The sequence below is a fragment of the Silene latifolia genome, chromosome Y (genome assembly GCF_048544455.1).
Source record: "Silene latifolia isolate original U9 population chromosome Y, ASM4854445v1, whole genome shotgun sequence".
In the NCBI taxonomy this organism is placed as follows: Eukaryota; Viridiplantae; Streptophyta; class Magnoliopsida; order Caryophyllales; family Caryophyllaceae; genus Silene; species Silene latifolia.
The window spans coordinates 335,439,583-335,459,843 of record NC_133538.1 but is presented as its reverse complement, the minus strand read 5'-3'; the positions used below and the strand labels follow the sequence as shown (position 1 = coordinate 335,459,843).

The following is a 20,261-nucleotide window of genomic DNA, read 5'->3' as shown; positions in this document are numbered from 1 at the left end:
TTTGTCGAGATGAGAGATCTCGGGTTTTTCAGAGGAGAATACTCTTCAAAACCCTAGTTTTTCTGCAAATGAAATTGTCTAGGTCAAAAGGAGAGGGAGTCTCTCCTTTTGTTTGGTTCGGCCGGACCGAGTGCATGCATGGGGAAGTGGGCTTCCACTTCCTCTTAATATTAGCTCGAGGTCCAGTTCACCAAATGCTAAAATGTATATGACGGGTTTATATTATAAATTGTTATCGGTTATCGGAAATTAAGGCATCGCCTAATAATACGGGTCAATTTGAATTATTAATACGTGTCCGACAAAACAGTATTGTATAATTATTTTTAATATACATTTAATTAAATATAAATCACGTATATTTAATTTTACGAATTAACTGGTTAATTCGCCTTAGCCCATGATATTTAATCCGTATTAAATATAATATCTCAACATCACATATTTGACTAATTACTAGTCAAATAACTCGGACTAACTGGTTAGTCAATCTTGGCATCTACATGACAGTATTTTCATACCGTCATATCTCTCGAACGTATCCTATAGGTGTGACTTTTAGGGACCAGTTGATCACCGCCATCTGTATGACAATAACGTCAAACTTATCTAGCAAGCCAACCGTTATTGATAAACGTGGATCAACTGATAATAATACCAAAAGTATGCCCTTTGATCCTTTTAGAGGTTTATAAGTCCTTGCACTAACTGTTAAGGACACCAACCCCAACACTGATGTCATTCCTGAGGACGAAGTGGTGGAGGTAACTGCTCCTCCAGAAAATTTATCTATGTCATACAAATGGGTTGAATATACTCCTGAGAAGGCTTTGGCTGCTTCTTTCCATGACGCTAATCAATTGAAGCCAACTTTTGAACATTATCTGAAGGGCAGGGGTCTTATTCCAACTGAAGCTGAGGTTTGGATCCTCGAGAGCAGTCCATTCAGGGCCAATTGGGGCAGTCCAGGCTGGTTTTGTATCTTTGAATGGGCGTTCAAGGGTGGATGTCAGTTTCCCCTTTCTCCTTTTATGGCTGAAGTGATTAGGGCTATTAGGGCTCCTCCATTCCAACTTATGCCAATGGTTTGGAAGATCGTTCATTCACTTGAGAAATTATGTACTAAACATAAGCTGGTCATTACCCTAGAAGATTTTGAGAATGTCTACCATTTAAATAGTCATTCTACTGGCCGGTTTAATCTCCGAGTCAGGTCGAAGATGGCTCATTTGATCACTAATTTTGATTCAGGAGATGATAAGGGATGGACCCAGACCTATATGTTTACCAGGGTTGATTCTATCGCCTCTGTCCTGGATTATCTTAGTTATCCTGCTGTTGAGAGAGGTAGTTGCTCTTTTCCTGCATTATATTCTGATTAGAGATGATTCATATTATTTTGAAAAATATACTTGACAGGGCAGTCGTATACCTATCAAAAATAACTAACTAAACTAACTATACAGCTAGGGAAGTCAGGTCGATATCCTCAAGGAGGCAAGATATATGTAAAGAGTCCATCTATTTGGTCACAAAATGGGGGGTTTATAATGGATTTTCTAAACTAAAAGGTGTAAAAGAAAGAGAAGCAAGGAAAGAGCAGTGAAGGCAGAAAATATAGATAAACTATCAATAAAGAAGGGACATGTCAGGACTTTGGTTCACTACGGTAGTCTTATGACTCAACTGCAAATATTACTGTGAGACGGATATGGAAAGGTTCTTCCGGTCCACTTTCTATCCTAGATTTCCACTAACTTAACTTCCGTCCTCGTCAGGGTAGTCTACTGTTCATGGCAGGTCTACTTAGTCCAATCTTCCGATCCAGGATTAAATTTAACCAGATTAAAAGGTGATTCAGAAGCGTGCACTCGACTAAGTCGGTAAATACTGTTATATTGCTATGGGGACAGAATCTCACAAATAATTCATCTAACCTACTCACTACATCGTCACATTTCTACCGTAGATCCCCTAATCACAACATGAAATGATTTAGCTACTCATGCTATTAATATTGTCAAAACTAATAACAATGAAACAGCTAATATTAAACATGATGAAATAATAATGAAATTGCATAAATAAAGATTAGGGCAGGAATTAAAAAGGAACAAAACAAGTAATTAAAGCAAATGATTGAAAGATTAAGATTAAAAGAGAGTAAGAGATTACAATCGCAAGAATCCGGCGTAAAGAACAACTAAATCCGAGCGAGAAAATCCGAAAGAAAAAGTTAGAGTAAAGAGGAAAAAGCAACGTAGTCTTTTTGCAGTGAAAGATGAATAAAAGATAATCCGATTATTAAATGCCTCATGACCTAATTAATGTACGCTTAAATAGAAAAATGCTAAGTCCAATAACTAAAAACAAGTTCATGGACTAATTAAAGCCTACGGAAGACAAAACTACTCGATCGAGTAGTCTGAAACAGCTCGATCGAATACTTCTCCAGGCAATCTACTCGATCGAGTAAAATTAGTGCTCGATCGAGTAACCTCTATTTCCAGCACTATTTGATCGAGTAAAATACTGCTCGATCGACCATCCTCAGCCATAGAAACCACTCGATCGACCAATAAAAGGCTCGATCGAGTATTCTTCCTCCTCGAAAATGACTCAAACTCGAATCGATCGTTTCGTGTACCGTTCCTTCACGCATCCCAATGCAAGATCTCGCTCTAAAAAATCCCGTCTCCTCAAAATGCATGAAAAGTAGGACGAAAATGGTACGATTCCACTACTTTCACGTTCATTTCTACAAAACGGACAAAACGAACCAAAGTAGCCAATTCGGGGCATAATGCGATAAAAACAGTACAAAAGTACATGGAAATACGTGCTTAAATAGGCTAAAAAGACTATACAAAATGCACTTATCAAATCTCCCCAAACCGAACCTTTACTCGTCCTCGAGTAAACTAAAATGCAAGTAATGGAACGGAAATGAAAACTCAGAGCTAGCTATAACTTGTCTACTTGAACCAGTTTAATGCAACAAAAATTAACAATTACAGCTATGCAGTCAATACGCAAACGACTTATAAGTTGTTCAGAAATATAGCCGACCTATCGACCTTGCAAGACCAACAAAATCGGACTCTCACGTGGTCACTCTTCTCTCATGAAGCAAAGGGTGAATAATATATGTGAAAGAGAGGAAGAGAAATAGTCATTCACCTAACTGCGACCTACATAGCATGCATGCAACAAAAATGAAAGACAATTCAAGTACTAATGCACACACTCCAACCGATAATGTCCGTCACAGCCGAGGGCTTACAAATGATATGGGAATAGTGAGGTTCAGGTGAGAAAAGGCAAAACAAGTTATGGAAATGTGGAGGTAAAAGCGCCAAGCTAGTTCCTAAACAGGACCATATAAGACCGTCCGAATCTCAACTGACTGAAAAATAAAGTACAAGTGCCCTTCATTTGGCACATAGCTCACTAATAACATACACTATCTCCTCAAAAGTATGGAATAAGAACGGAGGAGTTAGACGGTCACAAATTTCCCTTTTTTAATACCGTCTAAATGAATCAACTGATACATATCAAATATTATTTTCAACATTTTTTTCCCATTTTTCTGACATACATGAATCATACATTTTTTCATTTTTTTTCTTTTTTTCTCTATTCACGTTCTCCTTTTTTTTTTCTCTTTTCAATTCTCTTTTTTTTTTCTTTTCTCCTTCCTTTATTTACACCAACTCCAATCAAAATGATACGGGCCAAACTGCAGACGGAAAATCATACCACAGAAGACATACTAAACTAGCTTGACTAGGCAGGCTCAGTTTGGGATGTAGCTAATGGGTCAAAAAGGCAAGTTTTGGCTTAAGTGGAGCTAAATGGGTGAAAAATATAAGAAAAGGGGAAAATTTGCAAGCACCTCCCTGCATTTGACACCGACCACAAACCCAAATGTGTGCGTTTGACAAGAAATCGAATGTCATAAAAGTGCAAAAATGATGAACATGCTATGCAAGGAGTACTACTCTCAATTCCTAATGAACTGGTCATGAATGTCACCAGTTATGGGCTCTAAATCTCAGAAATTGCAAAGTAAGTTGCCAATTATCAGGTCAAGTCTAAACAGTCAGCTATATTTGAACAAAAACTCGTAGATTATGCGTATGACAAAGCTAATAACTTTCAATGAAAGTGCAAGGCTCAAGTAAAATGACAAGCTAAAGTGCAATATCATTACGAAAATCAACCGCTCCAACTCAACCTATATGCAAAAATAAATGTGAATATTTTTCGATTTTTGAAATTTTTTTTATTTTTTGGTTTTTTGAATTTTTTTTTGAATTTTAATGAAATAAATAAATAAATATGCAAGCTGAAAATATAAACGTGAATGCAAAACAAATGCAAATACAAACTCAAAAGGATGCAATACCCTCCCCAAACCAAAACGGACAACGCCCTCGTTGTCCTCCAGCATACACCAGCAGATATATACAGGGCAACGAGAATATACAACCAATAAAGAATAAAAAACAATAAAATAAAAAGGAGATAAAAGAAATAAAAGAAATAAAAGAGCGAGAATAATCATACAAAACACGAACTTCCCCAAACCAGCCTGAAAACTAGGGAAGTGAGTAAACCAGCAACTACTCGTCAGCCTCCTCCGTCACGTCCTCCACAGTCACAGTGTAGTCCGGGTCCACCTCCGGCTCTCTCCTCCTCCCCTGCTCAGCTCGAGCTCTCTCCGCCGCCGCCACCGGGTCCTCGTCCTCCTCCTCCTCACTAGCAGGCTCCGGGTACCCCTCACCTGGATATCGGTAAAAGGAAGGGCGTGACGAACCCTCTGGGATCGGACGGTGTCGCCGCATGTGATACTCGTATAGAGGGAACAAAGTCAAAGTTATGTCCCTCTCCATACGAGCCTGTCTCTCTGCAATCTCAATCAACAAACCGTCACGGCGCCCTTGGTCCATGACCGAGGATGCCTCTAAGGGTGGAGGAGGTACAAAATTAGCCGATAGGACCGACCGTGTCTGGTCAGCAGGCGCGGGAGAAGCAGTAGGAGTAGGGATCGGGGTAGGTGTGGCCGTGGAAGTTTGGCCACCCGTGGAAGGTGCGGATCCCTCTCCGGTCTCAAGTCTACGCCTTTTCTTAGTGGCGGGCATGGTAGTAGATGGTCGGATCGGTAGGTGGTACTCTGGTAAAGGTGGTGGTCGGGCGCCCCGTGCAACAGTAGGAAAAGGGGCTAGACGAGGGAGAATGGTGCAAGGTAGGTCTACGGACAAGGAACCGTCTATCTTTTAGGTCCGATAGTCAGAAGTCAGCCAGGTCTGAGAGTGCATAGACACTAGGCTCAGGTACCTTTCCCCCTCAATGTACGGTAGGTCACGAGGCAAGGCTTGGAGGAGAGAGCGGGCAAGAATGGTGGCTATGCCACCGCAGACGATAGTGCCCGTGATCTTCTCTCCCTGAGACTGGAAGTACTGGGTGGTCAAATATGTGATGTTGAGGGTAAAGGGACCCCCGCAGTCGATGTTCAGATAACCGCCTAAAATGGAGAGCTCGTTGTTGTTGATGTTGTTTGGCTCCATTCGGCCAAAAAATAGTACTCCCCATCAGTCTGAGGAAGTAACGGGCAGGGGGAAGGTGGACCTGAGCGAGCTTTCGCTCGGGAAAGGTGGTCTGGGCCAAGGTCTGCCAAAGCTGACGGATGACCTTCCTAGGGGCAACAGTGGCGCCCATAAAGGAAAGTCCAAGTCGAGTACAAACTCCTCCAATGTCATCGAAAATGAATGGTTGAACAACCGGAAAGACACAGAAAGACTAGTGGGGCAGCATCGTGTGCCGCGGAGGAGAAGGTGAAGGAGCTGAAGAACTCGAGACTCAGCTCCCGAAAGGTATGGCCTCTCATAGTGATCAGTCCGGCCATCCCCGTGCCCCGTAAAAGCCCATAAACCGGCTCATAGAAGCTGAGCCTCTCAAGTGACTTACGGCAAAGAAAACGTGTAGGGAGAAACTCGCAGTCAACTAAGTTATAAAATCTAGTACAATGTACACCATTAACAAAAATTACCTGCGGGTACTCAGGGTGGGAGTCGAGGGTGTCGTCCACTCGAATCGTGACCGTGCCAGCAGAGACGCTAGAAGCATGTGTAGCTCGAACACGACCGCGACCCCGGCCTCTAGAACCTGAAGTAGAAGACCGTCCACTGACGGTACGAGGTACTAGGGCCGCTCTGAAGGCAGCTATGGCTGCAGGTGAAAGTGAAGCTGCAGTAGTGGACGCATCAGAGACCACCACTGAGGAAGAAAGGCTAGCAGTTGTGGCTGAAACGGGGCTAACAACAGTGCTAGCTGGAGTAAAGACAGTACCGGCAGCAGAAATAAGAAAAACAGAGGTACTGGCAGGTGCGGAGATGGTAGTAGCAGCAGGGACTACCGTCTTAGACAAAGACAAGGACGGACTGGCAGCGGAGCTCGTAGAAGGCATATAGCTAGAATCCATCCTAGTCAAATAGGGCAGGGGAAAACGATAATTAATTTAACAAATTAACAGCAGCAAATTCTCATAGGAGTCGAAATTTTCGACTAAACAGCCCTATATTTCCCAAATTTTTCCTCAAAATTTCGAACTTAGCAGAGAGACAGCGATAGGATGAAGGGTAGCAGACAACAATAACATCAAAACAGCATGAAAAACCCAATGACAGTCGGAAGTTTCGACTAAAATGAACCCTAATCACAAAATTTCTCAAAAAATTCGAATTAAACATGTGAACTTCGATGAGGTAAGGGAATTAATCATCAAGTAAGGCAAATTAAGCACTAAATCACAATAATAGTCGAAAAATTCGACCCAAAATGAATACTGAAACCCTAATTCCTAAGTCACTTAATAAAAAGCAAAATTAATGAAATTAAAATGCAAAGAAGTATTGGAATTACTTAATTGATGATTAGGAACCTACAAATTCAGCAATTAATTGACAAAATAAGCAAGAATGGCGATTTTTGATCGAAAAATGGCAAACCCTAACTCCTCTAATTGACCGTGTAAAACAGCAAGTATCAAGGGGAAAGCAGAGGGCAATGGACGATTAAATAGCAATGAATAAAATGTAGGTGGTGGATTTGGTATAAGGGCAATAAAAAATGGAGATATTGGGGATTTTTGGTCGCAAATGAGGTCAAGGGAGGACGAAATAATGAAAGAGGAAAGGAAGTAATAAGAAAAAGAAGGAAGTTAAAGAGAGTCCCTGCGTGTCCTTTGTAAAATCACTCGATCGAGTGATTTAAAACCACTCGATGGAGAGTTCCTGTAAAAATTTACTCGATCAAGTACTCCCCTTTTCAGCTTTTGTCGATCGAGCAATAAGAAACCATGCGATCGATCAACTTTCACTTGATCGAGTAAAAAACGTACTCGATCGAGCTCTTTTCCTCGTGTAAGCCTTTGAATTTGCGTATAATCTCCCCAAACCTGCATAAAAACACTCGCAAAAATATCCCAAAATACCAAATATGAATAGTAACAGTCTATAGTCTTCTAAACTACGCTAAAAATGTCTAAATTCTAATTGTCCTAATTAAATGCAATAAATAAATCCGACGGGAAATTAAAAATTGTTTTTACAATTTTTTACACGGGGCATTACCCCGCTCACTTCTCAAAGCAATTCAGCAGTCCCTCGGAGGGCTCCTGACTGGAGGACGTCACCTCAGCAACATTAACCATCCTCTTCATTCTCCACGAGCTTGTATTTGAATCATTAGGAGGAGAATAGTTGACGTCCACATACGCGCAAACTTTCCTCATCCTTACTCTTGCATTATTTTCATCTGTACCTGCAGGAAGGAAAACAGACGAACTTTCCTCCTTTTTGCTCTCAATCTGAGGCGGAGGGGTCACGATAGTAGCACAATATTCCAAATCTTCGTTTGGAGTGTCAATAGGAGGGCCAGTAGAAGAGAGGGCATTGCAAGGCTGAGCTTTCATGGGAGCCCTTTGGGACTTAGACTGATGGAATATCAATTCCTCGTCCCCAACCTGGAAATTCAATGTCTTGCCCCCGACGTCTATCACTGCACGAGCAGTGAATAAAAATGGTCTCGCTAAAACAATAGGGGTATGTGTGTCCTCGGGGATGTGAAGTACAACGAAGTCAACGGGAATAAAGAATCTCCCGATCTTAACAGGTATGTCTTCTATGACACTTAATGGCCGTGATATACTACGGTAGGCCATCTGAACAGTCATATTTGTGCAATTAAACTTGGTCAAACAAGTCTCTTAGCAAGAGACAACGGTAAGACACTCACGCTAGCGCCAAGATCGTATAACGCATTATCAATTAAGTGGGTACCAATGTGACACGGAATTGAGAAACTACCCGGGTCTGACTGTTTGGGAGGTAACTTATTCTGAACTAGGGCCGTCCCCACCTCAGTCAAAGCTACCGTCTCATGATCGTTATTGTGCCTCTTACGTGATAAAATTTCTTTCATAAATTTAAGTTAAGAGGGTACCTGTGTCAGCAATTCGTCGAACGGAACGGTGACTTGCAAGCTTTTCAGGAGTTCGGCAAATTTACCGAACTGTTGATTAGCCTTTGTGTTCTGTAGTCGCCTCGGGAAGGGTAACGTGATGGGTATCTTGAGCCCCTTGGTCCTCTCTTCCAATGTATCAGCTGGATCAAGCTCTACATCCTTCGATCGAGACTTCTTTCCTCTCGAACGGGGTCTTTCAGGCGATATTTCACTCGATCGAGCACTAGAATGCTCTCGATCTAGGTCTTCTTTAGCACCATCACTCGATCGAGCAACAATATCACTCGATCGAGCAGAATCCTCAATAAAATCAATGGATCGAGCTATTTGTTTTACTCGATCGAGCTGTTCTTTTTCATGGTCACTCGATCGAGTAAAAATTCCACTCGATCGAGTCTTTTCTTCAGCTTTTTCACTCGATCGACCACCTGAAACCAGTCGATCGAGTATCTTCTTTGTCGTCAGCTCTTTCTCTTCAATAGGGCACTGTTCATCAGCAGTAATTACCTTCCTCGGGTCTGAATTCAACAATTCCAGTCCCTCATATGAAAGACCGCTTCTCAGATTTATTAAATTCACCGTCTCGTGTCGATTCTTATCAACTTGTGATGGTAAATGACCCTGCTTCCTCGTGGATTGGTTCGCGGCTAACTGGGCAACTTGAGTTTCAAGTGACTTGATGGATACATCCTTTTATTGGTCACTTAGTTGCCATTGCTTTGTCAAAGACTGCAGCATCGTCTTCAACTCAGATAACTCGCTCACCCCACCTGAGGATGATGCACCGTGATTAGGTTTATGAAAGAAAGGAGGCTTCTGGAAGCCTTGTTGAGCCTTATGAGGAGGGACATATGGCTGTTGCTGCTGCGGAGGAGGGGTAGGATTGAGCAGATTTTGACTTGTCCACCTCAAATTGGGATGGACTGCCCCTTGGTTATTATAATAGGAACCCCCTCCTTGCCTGTATTGTTGAAAAGCAAGGACCTGTTCCTTCTCTGTAAGACAGCCAACAACAGTATGACCGTCGTTTCTCCCACACCTCTCACATGTGACGGTCTCCCCTCTAGTAAGCAAATGGACCGTCTGAGGCTCTCCAGCAGAATGCAGCTCCAATTTATCAAAACGAGCATTAATGGATTCTATCTGAGCCACGATTGCCTTATCAATCGCGTGAACTGTTCGAATACCATCCCTCGGGTTCCCATACTCGGCACAATGGGTCGCCATCTCCTCAATAATCGCCCATCCCTTATCATCATCAGTATTCTTTTGGAATCTTCCGTTGGATGAGGCATCAAGTATGGCTCTGTGGTCATCGTACAACCCATTGTAGAACTGATTGGACAGAAACCATGGTGAGGAAGAGACGTCACCAACCTCTTGAACCGGCACCAAGCTTCATAGAACGTTTCATCCGGTGCCTGCTTGAAACTAGTGATCTTTGCCCTCAGTTGATTAGTGCGCTGCGGAGGGTAATATCTCTTATAAAAAGCAAGAGTAAGGGTCTCCCAGTCTTTGATCCCCGCAGCCGTACGGTCCAAGTTAGTCAGCCACTCCCTAGTTGAGTCAGTTAAAGAAAAAGGAAACAGCATCTCCTTAATCTTGTCTTGAGTTACCCCATTTGTGGCAGAGGTAGTAGAACAGTAGTCCGGAAAGACCTCCATATGCTTCCTCAGGTCTTCACCTGCCACACCTCTAAAGAGATTTCTCTCCACCAGATTGATATAGGACGGACGGATGTCAAAAGTATTCCCATCCTCTGTCTGGAGATTGAAACCTTTAGGAATAAATGATGCTTTAGGCTCCGAATGACTTGCAATATTCGGAATCTTTACTGGTTGGTGTACAGAACTGAGATTATCTTCTACTAAAGATTGATCTTCTATAAATAGGAAATGCTGAAGTTCGGGTTCGAAAGTACTCAAGTCTTCCTTTCGTGATTCTCTTTGCAGACGGAGTCTATGCCTGAACAGTCTCTCTGGCTCAGAATCAGCTGAAACTAACTCCAACCTGTCTGACCTGGGCATACACAACACTGAAAGAAAATAAATAAGAACTGTCTCAAGGAATAAGAATTCCATGAGACGGATAAAATAAACGAAATAAAAACAGATAGGGCAATTGCCTCCCCGGCAACGGCGCCAAAATTTGACAGGGCAGTCGTATACCTATTAAAAATAACTAACTAAGCTAACTATATAGGTAGGGAAGTCAGGTCGATCTCCTCAGGGAGGTAAGATATATGTAAAGAGTCCGTCTACTTGGTCACAAAATTGGGGGGGGGGGGGGGGGGGGTTATAATGGATTTTCTAAACTAAAAGGTGAAAAAGAAAGAGAAGCAAGGAAAGAGCAGTGAAGGCAGAAAATATAGATACACAATAAATAAAGAAGGGACATGTCAGGACTTCGGTTCACTACGGTAGTCTTATGAATCAACTGCAAATAGTCTACATAAATTACTGTGAGAGGGATATGGAAAGGTCCTTCCGATCCACTTTCTATCCTAGATTTCCACTAACTTAACTTCCGTCCTCGTTAGGGTAGTCTACTGTTCATGGCAGGTCTATTTAGTGCAATCTTCCGATCCAGGATTAAATTTAACGAGATTAAAAGGTGACTCAGAAGCGTGCACTCGACTAAGTCGTTAAATACAGTTATATTGCCATGGGGACAGAATCTCACAAATAATTCATCTAACCTACTCACTACATCATCACATTTCTACCGTAGATCTCCTAATCCCAACATGAAATGATTTAGCTACTCATGCTATTAATATTTTCAAAACTAATAACAATGAAATAACTAATATTAAACATGGTGAAATAATAATGAAATTGCATAAATAAAGATTAGGGCAGGAATTAACAAGGAACAAAATAAATAATTAAAGCAAATGATTGAAAGATTAAGATTAAAAAAGAGTAAAATATTACAATCACAAGAATCTGGCGTAAATAACAACTAAATCTGAGCGAGAAAATCCGAAAGCAAAAGTTACAGTAGAGAGGAAAAAGCAACGTAGTCTTTTTGCAGTGAAAGATGAATAAAAGATAATCCGATTATTAGATGCCTCATGACCTATTTAATGTACGCTTAAATAGAAAAATGCTAAGTCCAATTACTAAAAACAAGTTCACAGACTAATTAAAGCCCATGGAAGACAAAACCACTCGATCGAGTAGTCTGAAACAGGTCGATCGAATACTTCTCCAAGAAATCTACTCGATCGAGTAGAATTAGTGCTCGATCGAGTAACCTCTATTTCAAGCACTATTTGATCGAGTAAAATACTGCTCGATCGACCATCCTCAGCCATAGAAACCACTCGATCGACCAATAAAATGCTCGATCGAGTATTCTTCCTCTCGAAAAGACTCAAACTCAGAATCGATCGCCGTGGACCGTTCCTTCACGCATCCCAATGCAAGATCTCGCTCTGAAAAATCCCGTCTCCTCAAAATGCATGCAAAGTAGGACGAAAATGATACGATTGCACTACTTTCACGTTCATTTCTACAAAACGGACAAAACGAACCAAAGTAGCCAATTCGGGGCATAATGGGATATAAACAGTACAAAAGTACACGGAAATACGTGCTAAAATAGGCTAAAAAGACTATATAAAATGCACGTATCAATACTTACTTGCTTTTGTTTTTGTAGTGAATGATTGGGCAAATAATCCTGATGCTGAGGGGTCGGCTGACCGAATTACAGCCTTCATGGCGTTTCCTAAAGAGGAGAGAGCATGGCCTGCCTATCTAGGGCAAACACCTACGCCTCGTTTCAAGAAGGCTAAACTGAGCACTTACAAACAAGTCAAGGGTGCCAAAGCTTCAGGGGCTTCTTCGTTAGGGAGTAAGTTTTGTTGCCTTTGCTTTGTAAATTTTTTATTTTGAACATGTGTTTATATTGCTGATGTAGAACCTCGTCGTGCAGCCACTAGGGATTCTGCCAGTATAGCTAGCTTTGGTTTATCCCTGGTGAAGGTAGGTGTTTCCCAAATTACGGGGGAGAAATCCAAGAGTATTGAGGCTACAGGGAGTGATAGTGCAGTGCAAATTCAGGAACCCGTTCAGGAGGTACAGTTGGCATCCGCTGAGAAGGTTGTGGATGAGGTTGGTCGGGCTAAAAAGAAGAAAAGGGTAGATGAATCTTCAGGTGGGGTTCATGAGGTTAGAGGGGTTAGAGCTCGGCTGGATGAGTCAGTTTGCTAAGGAACAAATCCAGGCTCAATCTTTTATGGTTGATGATCCTTATTCTAAGTATCAGGCGGAGGATTATTCTACTCGTGCTTTGGCTGTCATGTACCGTACCAAGGATTATGCTGCCAATCTGATCACTATGCTGCAGGAGGTAATTTCTTTTTGTCTGATTTTGTATTGGTTATTATTTTTTGTTTTGTGTGGCCTGAATGGGGATATTTTTAGCAGAATGTAAATGATATGTTGATGGGTGGCTGTCAGCTGGATTCTATAACCAACCTCAAAGATACCTTGGATTGGGAGGTGCAGATTCTGAAGAAAGATGCTGTGAAGTTCAAAGCTGAATTGGAAACGGCAAAAGCTGAGAATCACTCTTTGAAAGAGGACAATGAGACAGGGAAGGCTCCGTTGGTGGTGGAGTCATCCAAGCTGAGTTCTGCTCAAGATACCCTGAAAGCTCTCCAGGCTAAATTTAATATTATCCAGGAAGAATTAAAGGCTGAGAAGCAGGCTATGCAGGAGTAGCTTAAGGTAAATGAGGAATTGGCACCTTGCAAATATTCCTCCAATTCCAATTAACATCAGTTGGAGGAGTATAAGAATGGTGTTTGGGTTCATGATCCCAAAGGCTATTCTGTCAGTTCTTGGTACTGTTGGTTGCAGGGTACACACCCCCCTGTGCAATGGTATGAGGATGTTTGGGACAGCTGGTGTGTCCCTAAGCATGCCTTTATAGGTTGGCTTATTAAGAGAGAAGCCCTTAATACTCGTTTGAAGCTTAAGAATATTGGAGTTTGTACTACTGATAGCTGTGTTCTTTGTGAAGGTGGACCTGAATCTCATGCTCACTTATTTCAGGACTGTCCTTACAGTGTTAGGGTGATAGGTTTTATTGAAGACTGGCCGCAATCAAGTTACCGTTCTGTCTCTTGGTTTACATTATACTATGCAGCAAAGGAGAATTGGAAGAGTTGCCTTACTGGCCTGCTGGTACTATCTCTGGCAGGAAAGAAATAGGTGCAGATTGGAGTTGAACTTGCATACTCCTGGATGTGTTGGGGAAGCAATTAAGAAGCTGGTGACAGTCAGACTGAGAGGATGCAATATAATCCCAGCTCGTAGGTCAGAGAAAGAATGGTTACAAAGAATAGGGGTTATTATTTCATAGTTTGTCTTTGTTACTAGTAGTAGTCTGTGTAGTTGTTGCAAAATGTATGCTGATTGATGTATCTTTTGTTATTGATTTATAAAAATTCTCACATTACACCAAAAAAAATAAATGAGGAATTGGCTGTTGAGAGGGACTTGGTGTATGGCAGGTATAAGGATGCTGCTCTTTACTTATTTGGTAGGGGTCGTGTAGATACTATGAAGGAGCCTGCTGAAGTCAGGCCTTTCTGGGATCCTGACCAGGAATTAGCCAATCTTAATGCTAATTACCCTGAGCTTTGCAAGCTGCATGCTGATGAGGAGGTGGGTTCTCCTCCGTCCAAGGAGAAGAGTGGTGATGCTGAGGAAGGAGGGGATGATGAGGAAGAGGAGTATGAGGAGCCTATTAATGAGGGGATCAGCTCTACTACTGCTTCCAAGGCATGCTAGTTTGTTTTTGGTTTATTTTTGAAGTATTAGTTTGTTTTGTTTTGGCCCATCCAGGGGGGATGTTCCCTGGACAAACAATGTTTTAGTTTTTGAGGATTTTTTGCCTTATCCAGGAGGGGTGTTCCCTGGGTAGCTACATTTCCTTGGTATAATTTGAATCTTATTTTCTTTGAATGACTTGATTCGTACCTGTGAATAATGCATTTTGAACCATTTTGTTAGAATGATGCCTGTCAGGAGGGCTTATGGCCCTCATTCCACATTTAGGAAATGATGTCTTTGTTGCCTGTCAGGAGGGCTTTTTAGTAAAAGGGGGGGGGGGTTGCCAGTCAGGAGGGCTTATGGCCCTTAGCCTGTCCGGAGGGCTTATTTAGGCAAATGGTCTGGTCTATTCCACCATCGTACTTGTGTTTTATTTTTTATACTGAGCTCAGTTTACTTTTTGGGTCAGGTAGGCAGGTGCCAAGTTATTGTAGAGCATTTCTGGGATGCTATTCAGGTTGGGTGGAGTGGCCTTCAATCCTGAACATTTTTTAAAGCCTATGTGTAGTATATAACTAATGGAAAGAAAGCGTAAAACAAGGTTTCAGGATTCGATATAGTAAAATTTAAATAGATAGGCATGATAGAGTTTGCATAAAAGATAATAGGCACATATTCAAGTGAGATAGCAGGAAGACATAATTTGTAGAGGGTTTGCTACATGAAACTTAGTCAGGCATATAAAGAGTTAATAGTTTTACCTGGTTTTGGTTTAGACATGAAATAAATTTAGGTGGCAAATGTTCCAAGATCTGGGGATCATTTCTCCGTCCAAAGTTTGCGGCCTGTAAGCTCCCTATCCTACTATTGAATCAATCAGGTATGGCCCTTCCCATGTGGGGGCTAGCTTGCCTGTATTTTTGTCCTTGGTCTTAGGGAAGACTTTACTTAGGACCAGGTCTTCTTCCCTGAACACCCTGATGTTAACATTCTTATTGTAACTTCTGGATACTGTTTGCTGGTAGGAGGCTATTCTAATCTTGGCTGCATCTCTCAGTTCTTTAGTTAGGATTAGGCTGTATTGTAATAGTGGCATGTTTTCCTCTATGGTATTCAGGCTACTTCTGGTGGTTGGTACGTGGATTTCTGCTGGGATTAGTGCTTCACAGCCATAGACCAGGGAGTAGGGAGTTTGGCATGTGGCTGTTTTAGGTGTAGTTCTGTCGGCCCAGAGGACTAAGGGGAGTTCTTCAGCCCATCTGCCTTTTCTTCTTTTTATCTTTTTCTTCAGGCAACTAATTACTACTTTGTTACTGGATTCTGCCTGACCATTGGCTTTTGGGTAGCCTGGTGTGGATGTTACCAGGTTGATATTCCATTGTGCACCGAAAGTTGCTATTCTCTTTCCCACAAACTGTGTACCATTGTCACAGACTATTTTTGAAGGTATCCCATATCTACATATGATATTGCGTTTGATGAATGATATGTCATCCTTCTCTTTGATTTGCCTATATAAATCTGCTTCTATCCACTTGGAAAAGTAGCCAGTCATTGCTAGCATGAAGACTTTCTGTCCAGGTGCTTGAGGTAATTTGCCTACTATGTCTATGCCCCATTTCATAAATAGTCAGGGAGCTGAGATGGAGTGTAGTAGCTCTGATGGTTGGTGGATGTAAGGGAAGTGGATTTGACAGGCTTCACACTTGGAGCTATTGGCTATGCAGTCAGATCTGAGGGTTGGCAAAAAGTAGCCTGTTATTAGAACTTTTCTAGCCAGGCTTCTGCCACCTTTGTGATTTCCACAGTATCCATCGTGTATATCCTCTATGACTTGTTTAGCTTCATGAGGTTCCAGGCAACGTAGGTAAGTTCCAGCCTGTGACTTTTTGAACAATATGTTATTGATAATGGTATAGGTAGAGGCTTTGATCTTTTGGGCCCTTGCTTCGTTCTTATCATTAGGAAGTATCCTCTGTAAGAACCAATCATAGTATGGTTTGGTCCAAGAAGTTGTGTCCTCATAGATAGGACAAGTTTGGTCAGGTTTGTCAATGGTTGGTTCTAGTAGGTGGACAATGGTGTGGACATGGCCCACCTGTACGCCCAGCCGATCTGTGGACATACAACGGTCTTTTGAAAGCCACGCTCGGCGGCGTAAAAATGCTTTCGACCGGATCGTTTTATATCGGTCGGTTTCGTCTTGGTAAGGGTCTCGAAACGATTAGAGATGTTCGGAGTCGCCACCAAGCATTTGTGGGATGCCGGGAACCCGTTCGAAATCCACTTTATACCTTGGTCAAATCGAAGCACAAATCAGCGTTTGACATAGGTACTAAAGATAAGGAAATCGTCCCTCTTTAGCATCCTATCTCTAGAATGACTCTCGTACACCCTGGATAAGGTCGTCCACTATCCAAAGTTTCTGAGTAAGAGGTGAAGGTACGTATTGGGAAGCCCTTTAATCAGACACCCAATCCCGCCCGCGTTAGCGGCCTCTAATGATCGATCTAGGTTCGTTGAATGCAAAAGTTGATAAAACGGTTTAAATGCATGAATGCGCATCCAATAATTTAAACCTAACATGTGAGAGCTTTCTAAGTCGGTTGATTTAATCCAAGTATCAAGTATAAGATGTCGAGTTGGATTAATGATTGATTTGCATGCAAGACGGAAATTAAACATCCATTTACCGTATTAGGTTTAGGGTGCATAACATGATCCATTTGTCTTAATAAAGTGTTTTGCAAATACGATTTCGAATAGTCATTTGATCCGTCCTATATCCGGGCTAACCGGAGTCGGGATCGTCCTAGACTAATGCTGAAAGGGAACAGGTCCTATACCAGACGGCTACATGTGGCGCGAGCCAGCCGGCTGTGTAAGGGGCCTCTCCCTGGTTTTGGAAATGAGAAATGGAGGGCCTGTTTAGGCGCGGGTTAGCCCACGGTTTATGTACCGTGTTCTGACTTTTTAGAAAACGTTATAAAACTTGTTGAAAAATGGGTATTTGAACCCGATTTGATTTGAAGGAGTCGTTTAGACCGCATTTGTTAATTTGAAGAACTAGACTCGAATAATCATCATTATCTTGATAATATTCGGTGTCGGTTTCGGTTTGACAAACTTGACATGAATAGTTTTGAAAGTAATTATGGACTAATTGTTTTAAGACCGTTTGAATGTAATTTGTCGATACTCATCATCGTACCCGGGTTAAAATCCGGCATGGTATGTAGAACCAATGATGACTTTGTGTTGGTGACTAATATGTTTGTTTTTAGAAATGTAAAGAAATAAAATAAAAGGTTTTAAAATACCTTTTAAATGTTATTAACCAAATATTATCACCGAAACACGGATTTAACCGTCATGGTATATGGAACCAAGGGTGAAAAATGCTTTATGGTTAAAACAAATGAAATAAAAATAAAAAGGGTTCGAAAGTGTTTGGAATGGTAATGACCGATTACAAATGTGAAAATGGATTAAAGGGAAATGACGAGAACAAACACGGTTGATCTCCGATCTGGACACCCCATTTAGGCGCGGGTAAGCTGGCGACCTAAGGGGCTTCTGTCTCAGGCCAAAAATTAGTTTTGGCTCGTTTATTCCTTGTTTTGGTTCAGGTTATGCACGTTTTAGCATGTTATAGTCTTGAAACAAATGAAAACATAATAAAAGAGGATTTTTACACACTCATACTTACATGTTTGGTAATGGCGAGTGACCGACGTAAGTGTAACAACTTGTTTGGTCGGAAAAAACTCGGTTTAAAACCATTTTGGTAAGTAAAAAGAGTGTTTTAGGATTAGTGACGGTGTAGTGGTCAAAGTGGTCGGTCAAGTGATTTAATGCACGATGACGGTACCAAACAATGTGTAAGGCTTGTATTTACGATCGGTAGGTCGTAAATACACGTCGGGTTGTGACTTAAGAAGTCGAGTCGAGAATTTTAAGGGAGAAAAGAGGGGGCGGACACTCGCGTAAGTCCCAAATGGGGGGCATTTGAGGGGTATTTATAGGAGAATGAGTGGTTGTGTGAGTTTTGAGCGACGTGGCCACTTGGGCTGCTCAAAGAGGCGCGAGCCACGTCGCGGTTCTTCGAGGTGAGTTGTCGCTTTCACACAAATGCAATCATGATTTGTTCTATCCTAGGTTTTGTAGTCACATGATTGGTACTTGACCATTCATGAATCCGGGAAAACTTAAGGTAGAAGGTTTGAAATGTTTTGTTTTTGGTGGTTGACTCGTTGTTGGAGTCGGGATTTGAATTTTTGAGTCGATTTTTGGCCCGGTGGCGGTTTTGACTCTAGTTAGTGTCATTGCGACCCCGTCGTCGTGCATTTAACACTCCAGGTATTTTTGAAATGTTTTATTTTCGAAATCGTTTTTAAGTTTTCCGACTTAAGTTGTACACAAACTGTCGATCAAACGCCGCGATTCCAAAGCATGTTGTAGTCCGACAATCATCGGGTGTTTGTTGGACTCTCAGCAGATACCGGGTATCTACAGAGCCCCCACTTTGACTGAGGCTTGGACAGGGCGAAAGTCAAAGTAGAGCCACCAGGTCAATCGAAGATTACAACCTGGAGACCCAAGTGACGTCGAGACGGCTCGAAAAGATTCGGGCCAAGGACCTGTTGTCGGGAAGGGCGACGCCAAGGTGACTCGAGCGTACGAGCCAAGGACCCGTCGTCGGGAATAGTTTAGAGTCTGTCGACTATCCGTGCGGGTCATTTAAAGTCCGTTAGACTACGTACAAAGGCGCGCCAGCCATAATAAGTAGTCATACCTGAGGCATCTTCGGATATGTCCTTGCGCGCTTGCGGATAAAGGCTCGCCAACCATTGTAAGGAAATGTACCCGAGGCATCTTCGGGATGTGTCCTTGATGTGCTTGCGGACAAAAGCTCGCCAGCCATTGTAAGAAAATGTACCCGAGGCATCTTCGGGATGTGTCCTTGAGTGTTTGCGGACAAAGGCTCGCCAGCCATGGTAAGGAGGTAAGGAAATGTACCCGAGGCATCTTCAGGATGTGTCCTTGAGGTGTTTGCGGACAAAGGCTCGCCAGCCATGGTAAGGAAATGTACCCGAGGCATCTTCGGGATGTGTCCTTGAGGTGTTTGCGGACAAAAGCTCGCCAGCCATGGTAAGGAAATGTACCCGAAGCATCTTCGGGATGTGTCCTTGAGTGTTTGCGGACAAAGGCTCGCCAGCCACGACGGTCGGTTAACGGACCGTGAGAATAGCCGCGTCAAATTGGCTTGTTTTAAAAGTAGCGAACTCATGATGCCGCTGTGAAAATAGTGAAGTCAAATTTTTACTATCACTGTTTTTGAAATGAACGGGTTCTGCGAGGAAGCCCCCTGCTGGTATAGTGAATTTGGAATCTTCACCATTCGTCGTTCTTCTTTGAATTTGAAGTGGCGGTTTCGATCGCCGTTTGTTTGAATTTTGAAGGAAATAACAAATTTTAAATCTGCTATTACGTTTGAAGTGACGGTTTATGTGCCGCCGTTGACATTTGATGGAAATAGTGAATTTGGAATCTTCACTATTAATTGAAGTGACGGTTTATGCGCCGCCGTTGACATTTGATGGAAATGGTGAATTTGGAATCTTCACTATTAATTGAAGTGACAGTTTATGTGCCGCCGTTGACATTTAATGGAAAGAGTGAATTTAGAATCTTCACTATAAATTGAAGTGACGGTTTATATGCCGCCGTTGACACGTGTGGTGAAAGTAGTGGAATTTAATTTCCAGCTATTATTTTTGAAGATGACGGTTTTAATTGCCGTCGTTTGAAATTTGAAGAAATAGCGGATTTTGGATTCTCGCTATTATTTTTTAAATTTTTGAAGGAAAATAGTGAATTTCGATTTTACCAGTATTTTTGAAATTGGCGGTTTTGATCGCCGTTTGTTTGCAATTTTCGAAA

At 42.0% G+C, this 20,261-nt stretch overlaps 1 non-coding gene across 1 annotated transcript; it reads left to right on the top strand.

Annotated features, from left to right (window-relative positions):
* The first annotated feature begins 9,876 nt into the window (after positions 1-9,876).
* Positions 9,877-9,983, top strand: LOC141635450 (small nucleolar RNA R71). The gene has a single exon (XR_012540141.1). It is a non-coding gene; the product is annotated as a small nucleolar RNA R71 (small nucleolar RNA).
* The last annotated feature ends 10,278 nt before the right edge of the window (positions 9,984-20,261 follow it).